The sequence below is a fragment of the Cebus imitator genome, unplaced genomic scaffold (genome assembly GCF_001604975.1).
Source record: "Cebus imitator isolate Cc_AM_T3 unplaced genomic scaffold, Cebus_imitator-1.0 Scaffold678, whole genome shotgun sequence".
Taxonomy (NCBI): Eukaryota; Metazoa; Chordata; class Mammalia; order Primates; family Cebidae; genus Cebus; species Cebus imitator.
In genome coordinates, this window is record NW_016107993.1 from 460,176 (window position 1) to 477,007 (window position 16,832).

Below are 16,832 nucleotides of genomic sequence, written 5' to 3' on the forward strand. Positions count from 1 at the left end.
ATTTTAAATTGTCATTTTGTGACAATATTCCTAAATAATGTCCATTTTGACTAATAGCTGAATTTCGGGTCTCCTTTGTCATGAATATTGGTTATGTGTGAGCATGATTAACTTACTTTTCTTGAGTAAAATCCCCAAAGTTTGCTTGGTTTTTATTATGTTTGATTATTCATCAAAAAGAATGGTGCAGTTAATTTGACTAGTGTAACTTGCCTCTGCAAAATAGTCTATTGGAAGTTAGTTTCTGAAGTGCCAAAAACTTTAGCTACTGTGATTAATGACTTGCTTTTGTAAGCAGCATTCAAGATACTTTTTTCTACATCATTACCACTTGTCAATTTGTATCCAGACTTCTATTTTGCCTGTGGTGTTTGATTGCTGTGGAGTAATATCTCTTGCTATTTATCATGTTTTCATAGCACAAAACAATGACACAGCTCTTCTGGGGAGATTGAGTCTTTACAAGTATTTGGAGAGAGGTTGCCTTTCTCCAAGTACTGAGTAATTTTGGTATGGTTAAGCTCTAAGTGGGCAGACTGATGAGAAATGTTCTTCTATTTGCTCTGTCACGTGTGCTGTGGTTTACTTGTAGTGGTCTAGTTTCTTAGCCTTGGAGGCTTAAAAGACAACCAGTCAAAACTAGTGATCTTTGAATCCGCATTAGCATGTGATTTGGAAATAACGTAAGAACACAGGGCATACTTGAAACTTCTAGGATAACCAGCTTTTCAGTCACTTGAGGTTTCATTTTCTTAGAATTGCATAGCAAGAGCCTCTTAACAATTCTTACACTGCTTCAGGGCATATGGCAGGGAGTATGGTGTAGTGGAAATAATACTTTTTGGGATAGGAAAATATTTGGTGTCATGTTCAAGAGTTTGAACCATGCTGGCCCCTCAAGTGCTATGGTTTTTAGGCAACTAACCCAATTTCTGTGAATCTTCATTTCTTCATCCAAACCTATATAACCTTGACTGGACCAGTCTCTGCCATGGTGGCTTCCTCTAGCACTGGGTTTCCCAACTTTAGCACATTAACATTTGGGGCTGGCTTATCCATTGTAGGGGCTGTCCTGTGCCTTGTAGGATATTTAACAGCATCACTCGCCTCCAACCATCAGATAAGAACAACTTTCTACCCCAGTTGTGACAACCAACAATGTCTCTTGTCCATGAGTTATAGGGAAAATGACTTTGAACTTGAAAATAAGACTCATAAAGAGTAGAAGTAAACTGGCCCTTTCTGAGTATCTTTCAGCGATCCGGCACTGTGCCAGGTGTCTACTCAGGCTTCACAATGATCTAGAAAGGCATTGTTTCCCCCATTTTACAGGTGGGAAAATGGGGTGACACTCTGACCAAGCTAAAATGTATGTTAATTAGAACTTAGTTCTATCTAGCTCCAAGACCTGTGTTCTCTCCGGTGGTGGAGTGATCAAAGTTGGCATGCACATAGCCAGGGATGGACCAGCACTGTGAAAATGCACTTGTATCATCATTGAAAATTCCATGGGAGGACTCCAAACCTGTTCTCTGAAATTAGCCATAAAATTCAACCATGTTAAGTTTTGCTGTTTCTTCACTTGGCTGTATCCAGCTTTCTAAGCCCACGAAATGCAGATTCTTAGTCCAGTGTTTATAAACCTGATCAAGACCAGTATTTAAAAAAAAGAAAACAGAATTAAACAAAATAGTGCATCACAAGGATCAGGTGAGGATTTTTTTTTTTTTTAGATGGCGTCTCATTCTTGTTACCCAGGCTGGAGTGCAATAGCATGATCTCAGCTCACTGTAACCTCCGCCTCCCAGGTTCAAGTGATTTTCCTGCCTCAGCTTCCTAAGTAGCTGGGATCACAGGCACCTGCCACCATGCCTGGCTAATTTTTGTATTTTTAGTAGAGACGGGGTTTCACCATGCTGGCCAGGCTGGTCTCAAACTCCTGACCTCAAGCGATCCACCCACTTTGGCTTCCTAAAGCGCTGGGATTATAGGCATGAGCCAGTGCAATCGGCCGAGGATTGGTTCTTGATGCTTTTATCCCTTTGTTAGGCATAAATTAGGTCCATGCTTACTGAAGATTGTGTCCCAAAATGTTTGGGAGATCCTGGCTTAGACAATTGCAGTTGTTCATTAAAAACAAAACCCAAAGCTTACCTTTTCATTGAGCATTGGACTAGAAACTGACCCTTAACTCTGGTTGTATATTAGAATTTCTTGGGAGCTAATTATACAAATAATGGCACACACCTTCAGAGATTTAATTGGTCTGGGATGAAACCTGAGCATCAGGATTTAAAAGCTTCCCAAGTGAGTCCAATGTATAAGCTCAAGAACCACAGGGCTGTTGACTGTACGTGGGGTGTCCTGTTTGGTAACTGATGTTTCAGTGCTAAGAATTTGAAGGTTTCCTTTTCTAAGCCCTGATGATCTATCCTGTAGATAAACAGATGATAGGCTCATCCATTTACATTTTTTTCTGTACTTAGCCTTTTCACATTGGCTATAGATGTTCAAGTATTGCTTACATGTACCCAACTTCCTTATTCCTCTCCTGCTTCTCACTGGAGGAATTTTGGGATTGATGCAAAATGGCTTCTACACCTTTCTGTAGGTTTTTGTACAGGTTTAACTTCTGCACTAATCACTGAAGCCTTGAGTCCTACTCAGAATGAGCCCCCCTGCAGCCGATTGAATGCAGGCAGTTGAGTATCTCACTGTGGTTCGCTGTTGGACTGGTGCTTTCAGGGGCTTCTTCCCTGCATCGCCACCACCGCTCACCCCCATCAACGTCTGCACAGACACATACACTATTTCAGGGGTTTCCTGTCAATGTGTTCCTTTTAGTTGCTTCTGGCTTTTATTATTGATAAAATACAGAAAAGCATGGAGAATTGGGAAACAACTCCTTATTGCACTTGGTCCTGGCCCAGCTAAGCAGGGAAGGAGCACTGGAAAGTACATCAAATGCTTGTTTGGCTTTTAAGTCAAACATACTTGGATTTACATTCTGGTTGCTCTTTTCACAGTCCACATGGTCTTGGCATTAACCCCCCGTGCTGGTTTCTTCTGTAAACTCAGTTTCTGCCTCCACAAGGTGGTTGTGGAAGATGAAAGGAGTTTGTGCACATGATGTGTTGAGTGATCTTGGCTCAGGGTGGGCACCCAGGAAATTCTACAAGTATGTTGGCTGAGGAGGTGCTCCCTCGCCCACCTCTTCAGTGTTAGCTTTCTCCTCCGGTATCAGCGTTCACGTTTTACTTCTCATTGCCACCACTGCACACACACAAACACACTGATTTTTATTTCCCCCCTTTGGGTTTTCTGGGAAAATGTGGCTTTTTAATTAGACATTGTCAGGCAGTCAGAGCGTGGCTTTCTTCCTGCTTGGTGAACCAAGCGGCTGTTCTGGGTTTAGCAGAAACTCAAAAGTCCATTTGTCATTGCTTAGGTGCCCATGGCTCCTCTTGACTGCCCATGTCTGACCATTTGGGGACGTTCAAAAGTCAGAGGGTGCCAACAGTGTCTCTGGAGAATTGTGACTTTACAGTCCATAAGCAGAGGACATTATTTTCCCAGTCCCAGAGATGTAAACTATTGTCAGGATAAACACGTTGCTTTCCTAATAAGATCTCACAAATCTTTTAATAATACCCCTTTCCCTTCTAACAGTGACAAATACCAGACTAGCATTAAAAAAAAAAAAATGCTCCCATCTTTTGATTTAGAAAAGTTGAAAGAATAGCTCAGTGAACACGTGACCAGTTACTGTGACACATCTCACCGTGTTTCTTCCTGGGACAGGGGCCTTCTCCTGAACCGCCGGCCATTATCACACCCAAGAAATCTCATTGACACAGTAGTATTACCAGGTCCAATTGGCCATCAAAAATGTCCTTTACAACTGTATTTTTGAATCCAGGATACAAAGATTGTATACTTCATTTGGTAGCCATGATCAGCCCAGCACTTTCAAAATGTTGTAAAATTTTATTTGAGAATTTTGGAGATTGTATAGCTACTATACATAAGCATCTTACCCAAAGGATCACTTTATTAGACATTAATATGTCTACAATGCCTCTTTAATAGTCAGTTCTTGTTAGGTGTTACTTGTATCCACTTATATCAAAAAGCATTATTAAATGTGGCCCATCAGCCAAAATGTTGCCATAAATTATCTTGAAAGTATTTGTTGACTTAACCTTAATAAAAACTACTGGAGTGGTTTAGTGATCAGTCAAAACTGCTCCTCCATGATTGGGTAATACAAGTCCAGGAATAAACAGTTCCCACTGCCCCACAGCCACAAGAATAAAATCTAGAATACATGTTGACTCTACAGTTGCTATGGCTTTCATGTGTTTATGGCACATACATTGTGCATCTTGCACACAGGTGGGATGATGTATTTTCCACACACAGCTGGTGTGTTCTGCTCACATTCCCCATGAGTGCCTGCCCATCTGGAATTCCTCCCTACAGGTGTTAGCCCTGGTCCTCTGAGAAGGGGCATTGCCTTCACTGTACCACCAGTCAGGCCACTCAGTTGTCAAATGTCAGAAATCCACGTGAAAGCACTTTGGTTCAAAGGGTATTTATAAGCAGAAGGATGGCAGGTAATGAAAGAAAGCACTGACTAACCAGTCTGTGCAGATCTCAGGGCAGCCAGCCTTCTGGAACACAGGGACTCCTTTCCACTATCCTTGCTGAAAACTTGCTTCTAGAGCAGGTTGGGAAGCACAGCCGTGACAGCAGTCCCCAGAAGACACCACTAACACACCTTCCAGGGACAAGAAGTCCCAGAAGAAAACTTCTGTCCCTCCTGGGGACAAAACTGTGCCGTGTGAGCTCTGCAAGAACACGACTGCTGCATTCTAACCGTGAGTGGGTAGAGGGAGGAACATTTATCAAAACAAGAGGGATGCTGCTTCCAGGCGAATGGAGGATGATGGGCAGACGCAGCTTGGTATCTGCCCGGCATGTAACCTAGTTTTCCTCCTTCTCCCCTGCATCCCAGGGCACATGCATTCTCGCAGCTTGGCACAGAGGAGACTAGCCAGAAAGTGGTTCTTTAGTGCTGAGTTTATAGGCATTAGGACCACATGTATCACCGGCAGACCCTGAGGTTTCACAAAGCAAGGATGGCCCAAGATGCTGAGAACTCCCAGCTCCCAAGGAGGGAAGCCTGGACTCATGAATCCTTTCCTGTCACTGGGAATCATGCCTAATAGCCTATGCAGTTCACCAAGTCGTTGCTCCGAGCAGGGCTCTTTGCCTCTCACAGTTTGCCCAGAAAGCTCAACCTCCAACCTCCAGGCCCTGATGTCCTCATCCGTGTCGTGCATGGCTCCCCCTGCCCTGCTATTGTGTGGCCCTGAATACAGGGAGAGGGAGTGGGGAGTCTAGGCTGACTCTCAGGTCTCTCTGACTTTGGTCTCTCTCTTTTCAAGGTGAAAAGCGGTGCTCTTCCTTGAAGGAGAACCTGCAGACAGAGACCCAGAGAAGAAGGTGAGGGAGAGCTAGGTTTACCTTGACGTATGTTGAATATGAGGCGTTTGCAGAGCCAACAGTTAGCCAGTGAGCAGAGGCTCCCGGGTGTGGAATTCGGGAGAGAGCAGAGCAGAAACACAGGCTGCAGTTGGAGTGAACAGTCGGGCTCTGGGTGCAGACACACAAGCCAGATGCCCAAGTGGAGGGCATGTCCTGTGTGTGCCTTCTATGCACCCTCCTCTACTGAGTCACCCTGAGTCACATGCGCCCTCCTCTACTGAGCTTTCAGCCTCACCTACTCATGTGAGGGGGAAAAGACTCAGTTCTACTTATTTTTTAATAGCCCATGTGCCTAACACAGGGCTTGCATTTAGTAGATGCTGTCAGGATTTGTCAAAGAACTGAGGTTCAAAACAGAAACCCTCAGGGGGCCCATGTTAAGAATCAGGGCAGAAGGAGGGCATCAGAGGAAACAGTGGTGGGAGAGCTGGAAGGAAACAGGTGGGAGGCATCACAGAAGCCAAGGGGGAAAAAGGAGCAAGGGATAAAGAGGGATGAGTGCTACAAACTGGCCAAAGGAGATGAAGACCAAAATGTGCACCAGACTTAGGCAGAGTTCACTGGCTATTTCTGAAGGCAGTTGCAACTGAATGAGTGTGAGGAAGCAAAGGACGTTGCATTTGGAGAATGCTCTCCCATGTGTAAAATTAGAAAACGGAGTGGTAAACTGGAGCAATAAATGCATTCCACAAGAGTCTGGGGTAGACTTTGGGTGGTGAGTGGTCAGAGGAAGATGGTTGTCTCCTTGTTCAACTTACCATAGTCTTCATATGCTTGACTTTGGGCTCACTGAATCAGAGGTACCTGTTTCAGCCACCATCGAAATGGAAAGAACCCACAGGTGTCCTGGATCCTCCCCTTTGTCCATCTGGCCTCACCCGGTGCTAGCCCATTACCCCCACCTGTTTCCTACTTAGAACCTGCGATAGTCTGTTCTTATGCTGCCAATAAAGACATACCCAAGACTGGATAATTTATAAAGAAAAAGAGGTATGGCCGGGCGCAGTGGCTCACGCCTGCAATCCCAGCACTCTGGGAGGCCAAGGCAGGCAGATCACAAGGTCAGGAGATGGAGACCATCCCGGCCAACATGGTGAAACCCTGTCTCTACTAAAAACACAAAATAATTAGCTGGGCGTGGTGGCAAGTGCCTGTAATCCCAGCTACTCAGGAGGCTGAGTCAGGAGAATCACTTGAACTAGGCAGTCGGAGGTTACAGTGAGCCGAGAATGTGACACTGACTCCAGCCTGGATGACAGAGCAAGACTCTGTCTCAAAAAAAGAAAAAGAGATATAATGGACTCACAGTTCCACATGGATGGGGAGCCTTCACAGTCATGGTGGAAGGCAAAGGAGGAACAAAGGCATGTCTTATATGGTAGAAGGCAAGAGAGAGCTTGTGCAGGGGAACTCCCATTTATGAAAACATCAGATCTCATGAGACGTATTCACTATCATAAGAACAGTAAGGGAAAGACCTGACCTCATGATTCAATTACCTCCTGCCAGGTCCCCCACTATGACATTTGGGAATTATGGGAGCTACAATTCGAGATGAGATTTGGGTGGGGACACAGCCAAACCATATCAGGAACCTCTTGAAGATCTCAACTGCAACCCCTCATTCACTCTCTCCCCCTTCCCATGCTCCTCAGAATTTTAGCCGGCAATGAACTATAAACCCATTCCTCACAGAAGCTAAAAAATTGCCTGACACAAAGACTTTTTGAGACAATAGACTTGGAAATGGGAGTCAACATTGGCCCGATGTAGACTGCCGTCCATGGCAGACTCTGTTTCATGGCGGTGGGGACTGGAGGGCACACACTGGTCTGGGGGCTGCCCCTGGCCTGTGGGAACAGGTCTGCAGGTCAGGGGCTCTAAGGTCATTGTGACCGACCCAAGAATGACCCACAAAGAGCTCAGATTTCTAACACAGTGCACTTTTCTTTCATAAACTCTTAAATCTCTTGCTTTTAGGAGAAGAGATGGGGGCATCACAGCTAGTTTTGGCAACCACGGAAGAGCAGACCGCAGTCTGAAACCATCTTCTGTGGTTGCTGGGGAGGTCCTGCACTTGTTGAAATGTGTCCCTAAAAATGGTGATTAGCCCTTCCTCAGAGGTGACAGAGATGTTGAAGCAGGACCATGGCTTCAATGGATCCCCAAGGGATACCGTGCACCCCAATCCTATATCCCTGGCCATGGCAGCCCTGCTCAATCCCACCCAACCTCCCACCCTCAGGTGTATATACACGTGCATACACTCTAACACACACTGCACCACACATACCCCATGCACATGCATACGCACACACACAGAGCACACTGCACCACACATGCCACCCGACCCCATCCCCCGCCAGCCTTCACCTGTCCATATTCCCTCTGCTCAGGCCTCCCCCTCTCCAGGAATCCCTGGCCAGACTTCCTGACAATGTTCCAGTCGGCCCCACCCCCTCCATGCAGATCTCTTTGCGTCTCTCCTGTTGTATTTAAAGCATTACTTTATAATCTGTTCGTAACTCTCTCCGCTGCTGGTCTGTGTGCTCTTTGAGAAGAGGAATAGGTTTTTAGTGCCATTTGTGTCCCCAGAGCTTAGCACAGAGCTTGACACATAAGTGAAATGTGAACCAAATGAACAAATAAAACAATCGATGGATAAGAACTGGCCAGATTCCACATGCCTGAGAAAACTGTGCCCTATTCCAGAAGCTTAGCGTCTGTATCAGCTTGCTCGGACTGCCATAACTAATGACCACAGACTGAGTGGTTTGAAACAACCCACATTTATTCTCTCTCAGTTCTGGAGGCCAGAATTCTGAAGCCAAGGTGTCAGCAGGGCTCTAGAGGGGAATCTGTCCCTGCCTTTTCCAGCTTCTGGTGCTGCCCTGCATTGCTTGGCTTGTAGCCACATCTCTTTGTTTCTTCTTTCCATTACTTTTCCACATGTGTTTCTGTTATCTCTTTTTGCCTCTGTCTTGTAAGGACACTGACAACATTTAGGGCCCACCCAGTAAAGCCACCGTAATCTCCCCATCTAGAGACCGTGAACTTAATCACATCTGCAAAAGCCCCTTTCCAAATGAGGTCACGTTCATGGGCTCCAGGGATAAGAGCATGGCTCTTTGGGTGGCCGTTACTCAGCACAACACGGAGGTCCCAAGTGGATGAGAAAAAATACTGCCTAAATCTTTCTTGCAAAGTTTTTCCGTGTTTCACCAGAGAGGAATCTGCCGGACAGGATGTGCTCGCTTTGTCATTGTCCAGGAAAATCCAACCAGTGATTAAATCTGGAAGCCTTCAGTCATACCTCTGTTGATGTTAAAGGTGCACACAAATGACATCTTTTCCTGAGACTCCTCACCAAGGACAGAAGTGAAAAGGGAGGCAGGAGGGTGTGCTTCAGGATGAGAGGCAGGGGAAGGTGCAATGTGTCAAACTGGACAAATTATTTCAGACTAGCATCTAAGCCACAAAATAGACTCTTTGGGATCTTAGGACTGATGGCAAGGGGAAGGCAGGCCCAGGCTTAACCTGAGCTCCTAAAGGGAGGGGGTGGGATGAGGAACAGGAGATGGAGGAGGGCCTCGGGGAGGGAAAGTAGTCATGGTTATGATGAGACAGAGTGGCCTCCAGGGTCGAGAAGAATGATCCTAAGCCCTGTCCTGATAGCAGAGGGACCTGACCAAGCTTCTAGAAGCTGTAGCCAGCCTCTTCTGAGCACTGGAGCAGAGAAGCATGGTCCCTCCTTGATGGGCCCCTACCTTCTACCAAAGCATCCCAGAAAAGTGAGCAAACTTTTGCCTGACAGTTGGCCAAGCAGTGCGACTTTGATTTGTCCTAGACAGGAAGAGAGAAGGCAGCTCCATTCCTCAAGTGCCACTGATTGGAGACCAGGATCCCGACTAGACATCATTTACTAGTGGGTTGTGTCGCTCATACCAGGGTCTTCAGCCTCTTGTAGATGTGGGTAAGGAGGAGGGAAAGACCCTGCTCAGGCTCTGAGCCTAGGATAACTTCCAGCTTTGGGGGATTACTAGGTGTCCCAGCTCTCAATAAAATGGTGCCTTGGTTCCATTTTCCATTGTTCCTCGTTGCATGTCTTCCTCTGGGATCTCACCTGGAGAAGCAGTTAATGGCAGGGCAGATTCAACCTCTCCTGGGACCCCTGCTCCAATGCCAGGCATCAGCATGCTGAATCCCTCCAGTCTCCTCTTCCGACGACATTCCAGTCCCATCCTCCCTGCCGGCTGGCCGACAAGCCTCATGCTTTCCTTTATGGAGAGTGAGAGAGGACAGGTACAGGGAGCCAGAAACATCTGGCTTACTTGCAACCTGGAACAGGTTACCTCTCTGTGCCTCAGTTTACTTTATGTTCACCAGGAGTCATCACATTTGCCCGGCCAGGTTCTGGGCTTCTCAGAGGTAAGACCTGGGACAAAGAGACTCTTTCGAGCTGCAGTTCTTCATCTGTAAGTTCTGAGAAATAGCATTTGTCCCACAGGAGTGTTAGGAGGGAGAAATGAAAGATGGGGGGTGGAAGCTCTTCAGCAACTTAAAGCAAAAGAAGTTGACAATTAGAGAGAAGACGACGTATACGAGGCTGAACGAAGGGGCACCTAATGCAGATGAGTTGCATTTCGGACAGCATTTCTCAAAGGATATTGCTTGGAACACTCATTCACAAGAGGCACCTTCAATAAGGGGCTCCTTGGCCAAGTAAGTTTGGGAAACTGTTCCTTTCCTGGGGATTTACCAGGTGCTTGACAGCATTAACAGCTCGGAAGAGTACTGAGGTAAACAGACCCACTGAACTGTCTTTAATCCAGCATTTCCCAAACTCATTTCTGCAGGGAACCTCTCCCCTGTCTGGCATGCCCCCTGTCATGCAGGGAGCTGAGGGTAATGGTTACACTTGTCCCTTCCCCTGCTGTGATGGACACGAGGGAGTTGGGAAAGCAGGCTGCTGGCTACGGAGGCAGCAGGGAGTGGGAAGGGGGCAGGAAGAGGAGCTGGGTCAGAAAAAGTCAGACGTGTCACACTTGGCTCCATTTTCTTCCATCCAGGCCGGACCAATTGGAAGCTGCATCTGGAGGTATCTGGAACCCTGCCTGGCGCGATTTATAGAGGTGGGTTTGGTTTTGAACGCTGCTGGCTTCCTGTGATGGCATTATGTCCTCGAGGGATTAGTTAATAGAGGGAACACTGCTCTCAGAGAAACAGCATTAACGCAGATCTCTCCACTTAAAATAGTACTGAGTAGACAGGCCATGACCCCGAGACTGAACTGCTGCAGTCCAAAATCAAGGATGAAAAAGGAACACTTCATTAAGTAGAGAGAGAAATCCATCGCTGAAAGGTTTATAAAAAGCAGGGTGGAAAAAGGGGTCTGGACTAGTGAGGCGGACTGTTTAGGAGGCTCAAAGGCCTCAACAGAGGGGGAAAAACTGTGAGGGGGAAAATGCCCCACACCAACAGCTGAGGAATTAAAAGCTTAGGGGCGAAAGAAAGATGTCAGAACCATCAGCAAGCATGTCAGAGCTGGGGCCTGGTCTACTCTATGCCTCTAGAGCTCAGGAAAGAGAAAACTCAGAATTCAAATCCAGGTCAGGAAGGAGAAAGGAAGAGAGGAGGGAAAGAAGGAAGGAAGGGGCCCGGTGCAGTGGCTCACGCCTGTAATTTTAGCATTTTGGGAGGTTGAGACTGGCGATCATGAGGTCAGGAGATCGAGACCACCCTGGCTAACACGGTAAAACTCTGTATCTACTAAAAATACAAATAATTAGCCAGGCATGGTGGTGGGTGCCTGTAGTCCCAGCTACTCAGGAGGCTGGGGCCGGAGAATCCCTTGAACCCAGGAGGCAGAGGGTGCAGTGAGTCAAGATCGAGCCACTGCACTCCAGCCTGGGAGACAGAGCAAGACACTGTATCAGAAAAAAAAAAAAGAAGGAAGGAAGGGAAGGAGGAAAAAAAGAAGGGAGGAGGGAAGGAAATAAGGAAGGGAGGGAGGGAAGCAAAGAAGAAAAGTAGGGAAAGGAAAAGAGAGAAAAAAGAAGTCAGGCGGGAAAGCAGATAGGCAGTCCGATAGTCTTGTGGCAATGGAAACCAGCAGTCTCACCTCAGGAGACGTCCGAGTCACACACATATTGTCTGTGTCCCGGCATCCTCCTCCTCTCCCAGCAATGGCTGGGCCTCCTCGTCCCTGTGGCTCCATGGAGCAAACATTTTTGTAGGGACCAGCCCCCAGCCCTCAGTTGGCTGGGCCAAAGTAAGTACTGACCAGAGATACGCCAGCAAGCTTCAGTTTGGGACTTGGAACCCAAGAGAAATCAAAAATCAGTCTGTCTGTGGAGCAAAAGCTGCCAGTGAAACGCGGCAGCTGCTGTGGCCATGCTGTCTGCGGGGCGGGAGAACTGTCTGCAGAGAAGAGAGTGTGCTAGAGGGGCCACCACACGGGGCACGAGATGGAAAGACGAGATGGGCCAGTGTTTGCTGGGGTGCAGACCTATATTGGACATGTCAGCTGGGGTGGGGGTGTTCAAGCACACGGGTGAGGTTTTTAAGCCCCTGGTGATGGTTTTCCCCACAGTCCTATGAGCCAATACATTTCATTTTGCCTAAGTTTGTGTAGCTTGGGGCTCCCTCACCGGCAACTGCGAGTCCTCACTGAAGAGCAGGTTCTCCACAAGCGCTCAGCTGGATGTGCTCACAGCTCAGCTCCTGGCTGGTGGAGTTGGAAAAATGCTGGGATGCAATCAGGGAACCTCCCCAGGAAGGGGCAACATCTCCCTGCTGACTGCTGGAAACACGGACACGTGCTGAAATGCCCAGTGAGAATGAGAATGCAGCATTCTTTGCAAGGGGTAGTCTGTCAACGGGGAGTGAGGTCACAGGGGCCTCGAAGTGTGGAATTAGAGGAAGCTGAGCTGTGAAAGAGAAGGCAGAGACAGGCTCACCCTTCTGACGTTCGAGGCCCACAGCAAGGCCCAGCACAAACAGAGGTACAGCGTTTCGAATTTTTTTTTTGAGACCCAGTTTCTCACCTGTTGCCCAGGCTGGAGTGCAGTGGTGTGATCTCGGCTCACCACAACCTCTGTCTCCCTGATTCAAGCGATTCTCCTGCTTCAGCCTCCTGAATAGCTGGAACTACAGGTGCGCACCACTACCCTGCCTATTTTTGTATTTTTAGTAGAGATGGGGTTTCTCCATGTTGGTCAGGCTGGTCTCGAACTCCCAACCTCAGGTGATCCACTCACCTCGGCCTCCCAAAGTGCTGGGATTACAGGTATAAGCCACCATGCCCAGCCAAATAGAGGTACAGTGTTTAAACATTCATTAGAAAGTTGACAAACTCTCCAGTCAACATTTAGCGGGTGCTGACTGTTCTGTCTTCCTACCCCGTCAACTCCCTGAGGCCCCAGCTGGCCAGTGTGGATGTTGAATTCTGAGTCCTCATAGTTCCATGGCAATTGGAGCAATGCGGGGAGAGCCAGCTTCTAGCTCTCAGCCTCTCACTTTCCTCCTTCTCCCTCCACTCCAGCTTCTTTCTGCACTGTGGGGGCTTTAATGTGCATATGCATGAACACCCCCACCCCAAAATAGGTCTGCACCTCAACGAACACTGTCCCTTAACTGCTTCTCTGGGCCCTGGGCTGTGTGGCCCTTCTTCAGATGGATGGATGTGGGAGGAGGCCGCGCAGCCTCTGCATATGGACTTGGGGCCATCTGGGCATGGGACTTCCCGGTTCCACGACCTGGAGAAGCAGGTGTGGTTAGGTAGGGGCGTGGCCAGGGCAGGGTCCTCTTGCCCTGCTTCAGGAGGGGTACTGGTCATGGGCAGACCAGAGAGCGGGAAGCGGGCACTGGAAAGTGTTGACTGCAGGAGGGGCCAAGAGACTGCCTAGCTTTGCAGTTACGGGCTCTCTGCCCTTGTGATCTCCATTGGCAAAATGATGGCTTTGAATTATAGGTGAAGGTTGACAGCTCAGTGTTTGGGAACAAAGAAAAGTTTCCATTTTTTTTGTTTGTGTGACTTTGGGCAAACCCTTCATCTCTCTGGGGACCAGCATTCTCATCTGTGAAATGGGATGTTCCCTTTCTAGCCTGCTGTGAGGATTCCGTGGTGTTGGTGAAGAGATCAGCGCAGTAAGTGCTTGGAAACGGCAGCCACCCTATCCTTCCTTTTCTTTCGCTGTTGTGATCTCTGAGGTTGCTCACTTACAGCTTCAAAGTGGCGGCTCTGGGACCATCCTTGGAAAGAAGAGGGCAACTGGCCTCCTAATTTTATTCCCAGGGCTGATTTCCCTCCACTCTGGAGTCAGCATTGTTGGTAGCTAAGCGCGCGGGCTCAGGATTCTCCTGGGTCGTTTCACCGTTAACCACTGGTGAGTCACTTAACTTCTGGGAGCCTCAGTTTCCCGGTTGGTAAAATAAGAAGATAAAAGTATCTAGTCCCAGGGATGTTATTAGGAATAAATGCAAAGACATCTAAGCTCTTAAGCAAGGCCTGCCTGGCACAAAGTAAATGTTCAAATCTGCCAGTGTTTTTCACCAACGGCTTGCAGCTCTCTCCCACTGTCCTCAGCCCACCTATAGGCAGAGGCTGCAGGTGGCATTTTGGAGCTGTGGCAGAGCTGCTCCGGGCGCCATCGACTCATCAGCCCTGTGCTCTTTGGTCAATGAAACTGTGGCCTCCAAGGAAGAAAAACCTCAAATCCGATTTGTTCCCTTAAATTAAAGCTCTAATTGTTTTGGGAAGAAGCCCACGGTGGCCGAAATCGTTCCTCGTTTTGTTCTTCTTTGCTCCTGTCTGCCAAAGCTTAATCTCAGTCAGACCTTTTGATTGCACAGGGAAAAATGTGCCAAGAAAAGAAAATAGCAGCTGGATCTCTTTAGAACTCAGACAAGGAAATTGCTTTATGATCAGGGCTCCTTCTGGGCAGCTTCACTTTCCTCTTCTTCCCAAAAAACTTTAAATTAAACACGTCCAAGCCAGTAATAGACAAATCCAGCTTCTCCCCAAGAGCCGACAGGCAGACGACCTCGTGGTACTGGAAGGTGTGCTAAACGCTGGGCCACCCTGGCACAGGTGCTCTCCGGGAGGGCTCGCTCTGCGTCACGGCAGTCTGGTGGGAAAGAACCAGGTAAGAACAGGGTGCAGATTCCTTGGGCACCTGCGGGCCCCCTGCTTAAAGTGAAGATCTGAGGAGGAACATGGTCACTACACATTTTCCCTCAGCAAAAACATATTTCTGTTGGTCCCTTGTACTTGGTCCTGTGTCGTCCACTCCTTCCTTCCTCCTGGGTGTGTCTAAACCCCTCAGAAAGGCGTCTGCTCCCACTCCTCAAACACTTTCCCTTCATTGTCTTGTTCTTGCCTCTGCCACCCCCAACTCTGTGCCAACCAGATTGAACTACTAGAAAGTTCCAGAACGTCCCCTCTCTCTTGCCTAGTGGCCTTGCCTCAGGCTCTCCTGTCTCTCTCTTTAATTGTGGTAAAATGGCCAGGTACAGTGGCTCACGCCTGTAATCCCAACACTTTGGGAGGTGAGGAGAGCAAATCACGAGGTCAGGAGTTTGAGATCAGCCTGGCCAACATGGTGAAATCCTGTCTCTCCTAAAAATACAAAAAATTAGCTGGGCATGGTGGTAGGCGCCTGTAATCCCAGCTTCTCAGGAGGTGGAGGCAGGAGAATTGCTTGAACCAAGGAGGTGGAGGTTGCAGTGAGCTGAGATTGTGCCACTGCACTCCATCCTGGTGACGGTGTGAGATTCTGTCTAAAAAAAAAAAACAAAACATAGTAAAACACACATAACATGAATTTACCATATTAACCACTTTTAAGTGCACAGTTGCATAGCAGGAAGTGCATTCACATTGGCATGCAAGCACATCACCATCCATCTCCAGAGTGCTTTTCATCTTGCAAAACTAAAACTCTACACCCATGAAACAACAATGCACCATTTCCCTCTCCCCAGCCCCTGGCAACCACCATCCTACTTTCTGTCTCTATGAACTAGAATACACTAGGTGCCTCCTGAGAGTGGAATCAGTCTTCGTCTTTTTATAACTGGCTTATTTCATTAGCATAAGGCCCTCAAGGTTCATCCACATGGTAGTAGCTTTTTCTTCTCTCTCTCTCTCTCTTTTTTTTTTTTTTGAGACGGAGTTCCCTCTTGTTGCCCAAGCTGGAGTGCAATGGCGTGATCTCAGCTCACTGCAACCTCCGCCTCCTGCCTAAGCCTCCCAAGTAGCTGGGATTACAGGTACGCACCACCACACCCAGATAATTTTTTGTATTTTTAGTAGAAACAGGGTTTCATCATGTTAACCAGGCTGATCTGGAACTCCTGACCTCAGGTGATTCACCCGCCCTGGCTTCCCAAAGTGCTGGGATTACAGGCATGAGCCACCGCGCCCAGCCTGCTCTTCCTTCTCTTAAGGCTTCCTTTCATATGGCCACATCCTACTCATCATTCAGGTCTCAGCATAAGCTCTCTCCGTCTGGGAAGGCACCCTGCTGACCTCCCAAGTGAGCGCCCCCACCACGCTTTGCACTCCTCCTGGCAGAGGATGGCCAGGGATGTGCCAGCTCCTTCAGCACAGAGTCCTTTCCATCCATGGCTGTATCACAGCACAGCTCCTGGCTCTGAGTGCTGGCCACCAAATATTGTAGGGGGAAATGTTGAACAACCTTTCCTTGGAAATATTCACGAATAATTTTCGACAAAAACCTCGAGACCAAATCTGAATGCTCTTGATTTGCCAGGGATACCAGGTATCAATCACCCTTTCCTGGAGCATAGTTGGTGTTGGTGGCACTGTTGTCTGCCTGTTTTCTGGTTCCTCTTGCCTGACCTACAATCTCTGCTCAATCAGTGCTTCCTTCTCTTTGAGCACTCAGAGGTGTCTATCCCATTTGCTCCACACACATCCCCTTGGGTCACCCTGGCACCATTTCTCTGGAGATATTTCCAGTCTGCCTCTCCATGCCTCACTTCATTCTGCATAGCCTGGGAAGCGCCTCATCCCGGCCCCCTCTCTCCCTCTTTCTGTGTAAGCTGACCCAGCCTCTGTGAGTCTTTGCTAGTTAACACCAGCGCCATCACTTGGCTTGCATTTTGTGAAGACATGCTTGATTCCACAGCAATCTGCCGACTGTTGGCCAGGCGCGGGGGCTCACGATGCCTGAAATCCCAGCACTTTGGGAGGCTGAGGCAGGCGGATCACCTGAGGTCAGCAGTTCAAGACCAGCCTGACAAACATGGAGACACCC